Source organism: Epinephelus moara, unplaced genomic scaffold (assembly GCF_006386435.1).
Source record: "Epinephelus moara isolate mb unplaced genomic scaffold, YSFRI_EMoa_1.0 scaffold1368, whole genome shotgun sequence".
Classification (NCBI taxonomy): Eukaryota; Metazoa; Chordata; class Actinopteri; order Perciformes; family Serranidae; genus Epinephelus; species Epinephelus moara.
The window spans coordinates 1,189-10,475 of NW_026078849.1; the positions used below are offsets into that span (position 1 = coordinate 1,189).

The window sequence follows — 9,287 nt, forward strand, 5'->3', positions numbered from 1 at the left end:
TGATCTGAGGGTCCTTGGTGCAGAAGTGAAAAGAAACTTGTACAATAACAAAATCCTACAAAGGTCTACAGCCAAACAGCAGATAGATATAGATACAGTTCTCCTTATTGAGGCAGGAGCAGCTGCCATCTGAGTTTAGTCCACCCAGCTCTGTATTTGCTACTAGAAGCGGGAATCTGGCAGTTTGGTGTGGGAGAGACCTTGGGGAGACAGTTTTCATATATAGCTGAGAGAAAACTTTATCTTACTGACAAACTACAGCGGCTATGAAAGCGCAGTAGTGTTTATGCTTTCACTTCACTGCGCTGAGCTTCTCTCCAAAGCCTGTAAATTACACCACAGAGCAACAAGCTCACTGCTTGATGCTGCTTGTGTCTCTTTATATTTGACTGTGGGGGGAAATGAGCGTGATTTACAGTTCATTATGAAATCATGTTTTACTATCAATGCTGGCACTAACCCGCATGGGAGTAATCTTTCCTGCTCGGTAGCAGTATGTACTGTAGAGCTCTCCTCATGCTGTTTACCTCAGCACAGGGGAGCTGAGGGTAGTTTAGAGGAGTTAAGGTTAACTTCAGTGGCTGAGCACTAACTGCAGCAGCACCCCGCCCCCCTCTTTCTCTCTGCCTCTCATTCCTGAGGCTAGACCAAGGAAGAACAGAGCCCTACTTGGTGCGGCCGAGTACTGAGGACCCTCCAAAGAATAATTCCTCCTTTAATCACTGCTTATTATTTTATTTGCAAGCTGTAAAAGAAGGTTCATATTTTCTCACTTGGCTGAAGTGACACGTGGAAACTTGTTTTGCAAAGTTCGGCTCACTGGGCGGAGAGAAAGTTAAACACATCAGAGTTTATAGGAGGCTGATACACGGTAAGTTTATTTAAGTTTACAAATATATGCTCCGAGATTAATTTGTTATTTAAATGCAATCACTATGCTATTAGGCCTAAATAATATTATAAATAGCTAAATCTGCAGGGTAAGACTGCAAAAACACTTTTCTGTGTCCACAGTTTTTTGTCTTGCAGAGGTTTTCCTTTTCTTTTTGTTTTAGCCGGGTATCCTGAACAAGACTTCCAACCCCCAACTTCCAACTGTTAAATGCATGTGACCTTTTCATTACATCCAGCCGCCGCTCATGTTGCTCTCACGCTCATGAATCCACAAGCCAGACTTGTTTGTGTTTTCTCTTCCAATCACCGGTGTATTAGGGTTATTGTGTCAAAGTTGTTTTCCATTTGGATTTAGCTGGCGCGGTGGTATCCTGTCTGGAAACGCCACGCCATCTGAGCAGTTTAATGGAGTTCAGAGTCACACTTTTTACTCAGAGCGCTGCCAGAAACTCTGCAGCCAGCAATTCATAAAATGTTCTTCAAACTTTATCGCGGTAATCTGCGAGAACAACTACGTGACGTCGAAAATGGGTAAATTTTTAAAAACTTGTCTTGTGTTGTCTGCAGTAGGTATCATACTCGAGTTTTAATTTTCAAAAGGTTTGTGTGAAAAGCATGGGCGGATCATGAGACAATGGGCCCCCTGGGCACAGATATGCAAAGGGCCCCACCACCTCACTTACACAGGCGCATAGCACACAGACTTTGCAACATGTCAGTAGTCGTTATGCATCTTTTTGTGTTTCTTTGTAGCCATTTGTGTCACTTTTAGGTAATTTTATGTCTGTCTTTGGTTGTTTTTTTTTATCTCTTTGCAGTCACTTTGTGGCTGTTTTGCCGATCTTTATAGTTATTTGGTGTCTTTTTGCAGACCCTTTGCATCTCTTTAGCCCCATTTCCACCACACACTTTCAGTATGGTACCTTTGGAACCAAAAGTAACCCTTCAGACATGGTACCTAGACCCTAGGGTTTCCACCCCAAACAGTACTCTTAAATGTGGGCTGGGTTGTTGTCACTCACTGCTCCATCCAGAACTCACTGTATTTCCTCATTACTGGTGACAGATGGAAGTCTGCACCTCGTTTATCGTCCACAGAAAGAGGTTGCACGCTGACATCTTCTGAACAAAATAGAACAGGCTGCAGTGAGAGTCTCGCTCCACAACGCTTTTTTCCCCCTCCGAGTGAGGATTAGAATATATGCAGAAATTGAAAATTCAGTCATTACTAAATGTGTATGTCATATAAAAACTAAAGTGATGGGCAAAGTTGTCACAGTGAAATTTAAGGTGTGTTGATTGATTCATGTTGTCACCTCATGTATTGAGTAACATTACAAGTTAATGTTCCACCTTAAAAGTCTCAGTGAATTAAGTTATTTTTTTATCCAACTACAGCTGCTGCAAAAGGCAGCAAAACATCCTTTCATTTTACAGTTACAGTCTACTAATAAAAATTTTCCACGGTATGAGCCTCAAAACCAGCCACAACTCGGCCTTGTTCAGAGTGACCGTCCGCTATTGACCAATCAACAGACTGCAGTGTTCACAGCTCCACCTTTTAGTACCAGATCTGTGTGCTAGGTACCCCAACAGAGGGGGGACCAAAAAAGGGGATGGTACAGAACAGTTCCATTGGTACCATCCACAACTTTTCATAGAGGAAACAGAAAAAAAGCATTCCAAGCTGAACTCAGCCGTACTGTAGTGTTACTGTAGGTGGCAACTGGGCTTATATGGTTGTTTTGAGTGTCTTCCTGGTCCATATGTTCATTTGAGTGACATTTCTCAGGCCCGTTCACTAATTTAAAGGGCCGATATGTGTATTTACGGTCTGAGCGCACTCATATAGGCTTGCCTGTACGGGGTAATGTAAGCAAACCCCCCTTTTTTAATTACAAACTGTCCATGTTAATCCCACTTTATTTTAATCCATGGTAATTAATTTTTAAAGTATTGCTTTATGGGCGTCTTTCCTGTCTCCCCATTCTCTTCCTCTACATCACTCAGAAGGCTAACAAACAAGATTATTGGATTGGTTCTTGTTCGAATAACTCACCCTGTATTTGTTTGATTAAACCTGATTGGCAGCCCTTTGTTGTTAATCCTGCTCCCAGGGTTGAAGTGTTCGTTTCTCTCCACTCCAGCTCCATGTTCACACCCCCACTCTAGTCATGCATGAATCCCCAGCAGTGCTCTGGGCCAGGGAGGGAAAACCTTGGCTGACGCTAACGTAGGCTTTGATCTTTGCAATGCAAAACATTTTATGGCTTAGGTTTTTTTTTTTTTTTTCCTCAAAGTATGGAGCTAAAGCTGTGTGTACCTGCAATACATTTTGTTGTGATGTCTTGAGCTTTTATTGGTATAATGTGACTGTGAAGCTAACAAAACTGCCACCAGCATCCATTTGGTCATGCAGTGTCCTTAAAGGTCCAGTGTGTACGATTTTAGGGGGATTTGCTGGCATCTAGTGGTCAGGATTGCAGATTGCAATCAGCTGAAACACTGAAGCATTGTTCAGGAAGTTTTAAGGGGGAGCTGTAATATCCACAGAGGTTTCCTCCTCTGACTGAAAGCAGCTAAAACACTGAATAAAGCAGTTTTACGTTACAAATCTCCGACTCTAACTTGTGACAGGCTAACTTGTGCTCATTCTTTTTCTCTGATAACTGAAGATCTAGAGTTCAGGAGGTTTTTACAGGAAGCCGGATTATCTGCAAAGGTCTCTTCCTTTCCAAAACATATGGACCCGGTGATTTAAACCAGTAAAAACACTGAATAAGGCACGTTCACATTAAAAGATCACTGTCATGGAGGGGTTTCTTGCTCTGGGCTGACACTAAAATGTGAATGGCCCTATCAAGGACCAGTATTTGGTTTGTCTGATGTAGGGTACTGTAGAAACATGCAGTGCAACATAGGGATCTCTGTAGACAAGGACCTGCTCCCTATGTGCATATGAATGATTCTAAGGAAAGACAACACAGCAATTCTTTTTTTAGGTGATATATACTACACTAAGAAATATAGTGATGTTATATTCCATTTCTGCCATTATATCTCCCTTAATCCTCCACACTGCACCTTTAAACTGGGGCTACTCTTTGTGTCCAATTAGGAAAGGCAGTCTGGTTGTGGAGCCTCAGCCTGTAAACATATGCGTGTAAGAGAATCTCAAAGAATGTTCTAGATAATATATAGACAGAAAAACAACCCCAGGAGTGTCTCGTTCCATGTGTGGAGTAAGTGACCCAGCAAAACCGGTTCTAACCCACTGACCAAATATCAAATGCAACACAACACCGGCCTTGCTTTGCACCCCTCAACTGCCAAGCCCCGTGCACTGAGGTGCTGAGCCTGAAATAGACCCTCTTCTCTTACACAGAGTCAGGACACCACATTATTAAGACGCATAACCTGATAACACAGCATCTAGCAAAGATGGAGCTTTCTGGCCCTACTAGGCATGGTCCCACAAAAGGGGCACTAATGAAACTCTTTATTCAGTTACATTATGGAAAATGTCTGACGCAGTGTTTTGGAGTTTGACCTGCAGGAGTAGGGCTGCAACTAATGATTGTTTTCATTGTCAATTAATCCTGTGAATTATTTTCTACTCAACTACTTGTTCGGTCTATAAAATGTCAGAAAATGTCAATCAGTGCCCCCTAAAGCCCGAGATGACGTACTCGAATTTCTTTTTTTCTCCACATATTCAGTTTACTGTCACCGAGGAATAATAAAACAAGAAAGTATTCACATTTACCTCCTACAAATCTGCGTCATATGGGGATATCAAATTTTGGGTTTCCGAACCTTATACTTCATTCTGCTTAAGAAGGACCTGTTGTTCTCAACTGTGGACACTTTTTAGTGCCATCTAGAGGTGAGAAGAGAACAATACATTAATCCATTTAAAAACAGGATGCCAAGTCAGTCTGCAGCTGATCCCAACACAAAAGTGGACAAGACACAAAACCTGATCAAAATTCGTGGTTGAAACCTGTTTATATATGCTTGATAATGTTTGTAGTTTGATATGGCACACAAATTTAACCAATTTTAGTAACAGTAACAAGCTAAGACACTTTAAATTAGAATGGGACTTTATTTTTTTATTATCACAGCATTTCACACAAGCCAATTGGGTGTGACCGACTGTTCCCACAGACCAAAAGGACTTTCTAGCTTGGAATGTAGAGCAAGGAAAATTCAAAACAACAAATCACAAGGTTTTTAGATGTGTTGCTGTCGTAGCAAACTTGCTGTTGCACAGCTACGTTCAGGGGTTGAAACGAACAGTTTTGAGCAGATTTAGTATTGAACAGTGGCCCCAAACTGAATGAGTTTCAAAGCATTGAACAAATGTTACATTGTTTGTAATTTTGTTTTTGCACAATCATTTACAGGCATTGAAAATTTTATTACACACTTGTGTCCCCATATGAGGAAAACATTTTTAACTAACGACTTACTGTTCAAAGAAAAAGCGTCTCAGGAGGTTAGGAAGCTGGAATCAGTGAATTTTCTTTTTCCGATATAATTAATTATCAGATCAGTTGGCTATTAATGTAATAGTTGACAACAAATTGGTTAATTGTTGCAGCTCTATGTAGAGGGGACTAAAAGTCAGGGTGTCTCTAGCTTTAATTTTGACTTCTCATTGTGCTTTAACAATTTCATTTTAAGCTGCAGTTTATAAATCATAGACTGAAAAACAAGTTGGTGAATAAAGCCAGTCCCTCCATTTCTGATCCCTTACTGTTCTGCAAAACAACTAGCCCTGACTAACCATAACTGGCTCTTGGAGGTATTAGAGGGGAGCTGCTAAAGACTTTGAAAACAAGCTTCTCTCTGTTCTCAGCGAGGCGGTTTAAGTTGCAGAGTTATTTTAGTCTGACGGGAGTCAGTGAGTTACAATGTTTATCTGTAAATCACATGAAAAACAAGGCCTCAACTTCCTGTCACCCCTGCACATTATCCTCATCTAACAGCAACCACCCCAACATGTGAGCACATTAATTACTTCTCTTTAATGTACTTTTTCCTGTTTGTTTCTTATCAGCAGGCACAATGGATCTTGTGGTGTTGGTGGCGTTCAGCTCCTGGGTGGCTCCTGCACTTGGTGAGCATCTGTTTCACTAAACGTTGAGTTGCTTGACGTTGTTCCCTCTGTTTCAAACTGATCGGTGTGAGCGTGGTGTACGTCAGTAGCTTCCCCTTTCTGTAGCTTTGGTTGTGTTGAAGTTCCTCCACGCTAAACAAACTGATGTGTCTGTATAACAGGATCAGCGTTTGGCAGGGAAGTGTTTGGTAAGTTGCATTAGAGTGGTTACTGGCAATGCTCGGCCGTTTGATTTCTGCTCAGCTATTTGGTATGGCTGCTTGCCATGCGCTCTTTTTGTATATAAAATGTCTTGTCTTACGGTTAGCATCGCAGCGAAACTATTTTCAGTGTGATTTCCATTTAATATTTTCCATTTTAAATCATTTTTTTTGTCAGTGTGTTTGCTGTGAGAAAAGGCCATGTCAGAATAGTGTAAATGTTTCCTCACACTGCAGTTCGAATAATCACTTATTCTGCCGGCTTCCAAGTTTTTCATTGTTAATGCGGGTGCTGGTCTTTGGTTCGTTCCTCTGTGCGCCCTGCATGGCATCAGTTGAGCTTGATGTTAAGCAGATTTGCGTACACTAAGGTTTATTTTATCCTCTCTGACACTCAGGTCTGTTTGAGTCCGACCTTATTTTCAAAGGCTCGTCAGCACGGATATGATAAAATGTGTTTTTGCTTCATGGAGAGAAAGAGACTGACAGTATTTACTGCCTGATAATGAGGTCAAAGTCAACTCTAGCACTCTACCCTTACTCTGCAGTAAATGGGATGTGGAGTGTATAAAATATTCGGTATTATTCTTGTATCATACTCATTTGTAGCAGCTATGTCAGACTTTATTGAATAATGAACATCAAGGACATGATTCTGTCTCTTGGTGTCAACACTTAGTATCTAAACATATGTTGATGAGCTGTAATAACAAGGTGCAACAGGCAAACTTACACTTCAAGTGTACTTGTACTTACAGATTTTCATTTTACTTCATTCAACATCAGTTGTCAAAGTTTCCACACAAGCAGAACTATTGTGACTGACTGACATTTAAAATTCTGCTCACAGTCTGTTGAACATTTTAATGAGAGCTGTTAAAACAATAACGCATTAATGATGTGAAATGTTTCCGAGCACAAGTAGAAACGTGTTTATGTAACATTCAGTGTGCTGCTCCAAGGTTAAATTGTTCTCGCTCCAAACACCGACGCTCATGTAAACAATGTCTGCTTTGTGTCTTTATTATTACGCCAAGTGAAGCTGTCTGTTTTAATTATTGTGGTTGTTTTCTTGACGAACATGAGGCAGAAATTGTGATTTAGCTCGTTACCAAGAACAGTAGGCTTTCTTGTCAGATGTAAAAGGCTGGAGCGCAACGTGAATGCGGCCAACATGTGTTTCCACATGGGAGAAGAGATGTGAAGGAGCACAGAGGTCTTTACTTTCCCACATCTCCGACAGCACACAGAGTAACAAAGATCATTGCTATACAGTAAATACACAGTATGTAATAGGCTTGGGAGATATCTATTTGCAACTTCATGTCTGTATCTTTATGTCTGTGGGCCACGTATTTGTGTACTAAACAAAAAGTAATTGTATCATGTATGACATTGTCTGGTCTACATTTCTGTGTTTCTAATACACAATTAGCCAACTTAGTCCTGCTGGGTTTAAATACTTATGGCCCATAAAGTAATGAATAGAGAGGAAATAAGTGCTTCTCTTACCGAAGGACCTGTGGTACACCAGTGGGCTAAACGGAGATGATGTGTTGAATAAAATCATGTGGCAATTAAATTACTTTCTAAGCTGACATAAGTTATATGTGGCGATACTCCCACCCACGGGCAGAGGCATTTCTCCTTTGTACTTGTTCTGTAACGTTATCCCCGCCACTCACAGTTGTCTTCCCTCTCAGCTTGGCTGCCTGCTCCAACAGTAGAGACTGACCTCTGGTGGTGTGTGCTGTGCACTGCAGTACATCGCCTCGATACAGCATCTCCGTTTCAGTTTGAAAGAAACAGGAGCGTCTGGATTTTTGACTGTATTCAAATCATACCTTCAGGATTTCTAAATACCTCAGCATACAATAACACCTTGATATCTCCCAAGCCTAGCAGGTAAACAAAGGTATGGAGAGTAGAATCATGAAGTTTGGCTTATTTTGAGCTCTTTTGCAGTTTGGTTTTGTAATATTTTTAGCATTAAATTTTACATAAATACAAATTTGGCTTTGATACTAACCTTTTGGGCCTCTCCGCAGAGTGAATTTACCCCGCCACCATCAGTTCTGCCACTTGCTGACATGCACTCAAACCACCATGTGAATGTATTATAAAGACTAATGATTTTTTGCTTTTTTTCCCCACAGCCTCAGCGGCAGATGAGGACAAAGGTGGGTATTATTTGAACAGACGCTTAGAAAAGTCAAATTAAGATAAGCTGCACACTCATTTTAGCTGGCATATAAATTGGCACTGGCACCAAACTGGCTAATGACTAGATGGATGACTGAGGCGCTAAAAGTGCTGAATAGCTGTCATATCATGAGTGCTCTCTGAAGTGTGTCAGTGGGTAAATCTGCTTCTCATTTGTTTCCTCTCTCTCTGTTCTCTCCTAGCAGACTATGACAGTGCTTTTGATTACGGTGAGTGTTTAGCAGATGAACGCAGGCTTTTAATGGCCGACCCTCTACACAGGAAACATCTGAGAGGTCGGGACGAGGCTGCATTTTTCACTTGTTTTTCCAGAAGTGATGGAAAACTGTCACCCTGAAGGCCACATTTCTGGAGTAGTCCCACTGTGAATATTTCTAATCCTGTCCGGCGTGTCATGGGCCTGATTTTCAGTCCATCTAAGGCACCAAAAATTACAGTATGACTTGAAATCTGCATTGATATGTTATGAATACCATATGTTATTAATTCATTTGGGCAACAGGCAGTTTTTGGTAGTACCATTCTGACCATCATATACGCCCTATTTGAAGTCCCCTAAAGCAGTGGTTCCCAGCCTGGGAGTCGGGACTCCTCAGTAGGTCCAAAGATAAATCTGAGGGATCACAATTTATGAACAGGGACAAGAAAGAAAAAAAATACTTCTATTACATAAAAGTATGTTTTTTTACTGGTTTTATCTATTTTTTCTCTTGAAGTTTGGGGTACTAAATCTCCTTCAGGGCTTCCGTAGCAGCAAAGGGGCTTAAAAGACATTCAGAGCATTAACCTGGCAGCAAACCACTATTTGTATTGTGAAGATAAAGTGAAGTAATGGTGCCCTGAGC

At 41.1% G+C, this 9,287-nt stretch overlaps 1 long non-coding RNA gene across 1 annotated transcript; it reads left to right on the forward strand.

Annotated features, from left to right (window-relative positions):
- The first annotated feature begins 607 nt into the window (after window positions 1–607).
- LOC126386993 (uncharacterized) lies at window positions 608–8,672 on the forward strand. The gene is made up of 4 exons (XR_007569575.1): window positions 608–871; window positions 5,960–6,019; window positions 8,376–8,399; window positions 8,628–8,672. It is a non-coding gene; the product is annotated as an uncharacterized LOC126386993 (long non-coding RNA).
- The last annotated feature ends 615 nt before the right edge of the window (window positions 8,673–9,287 follow it).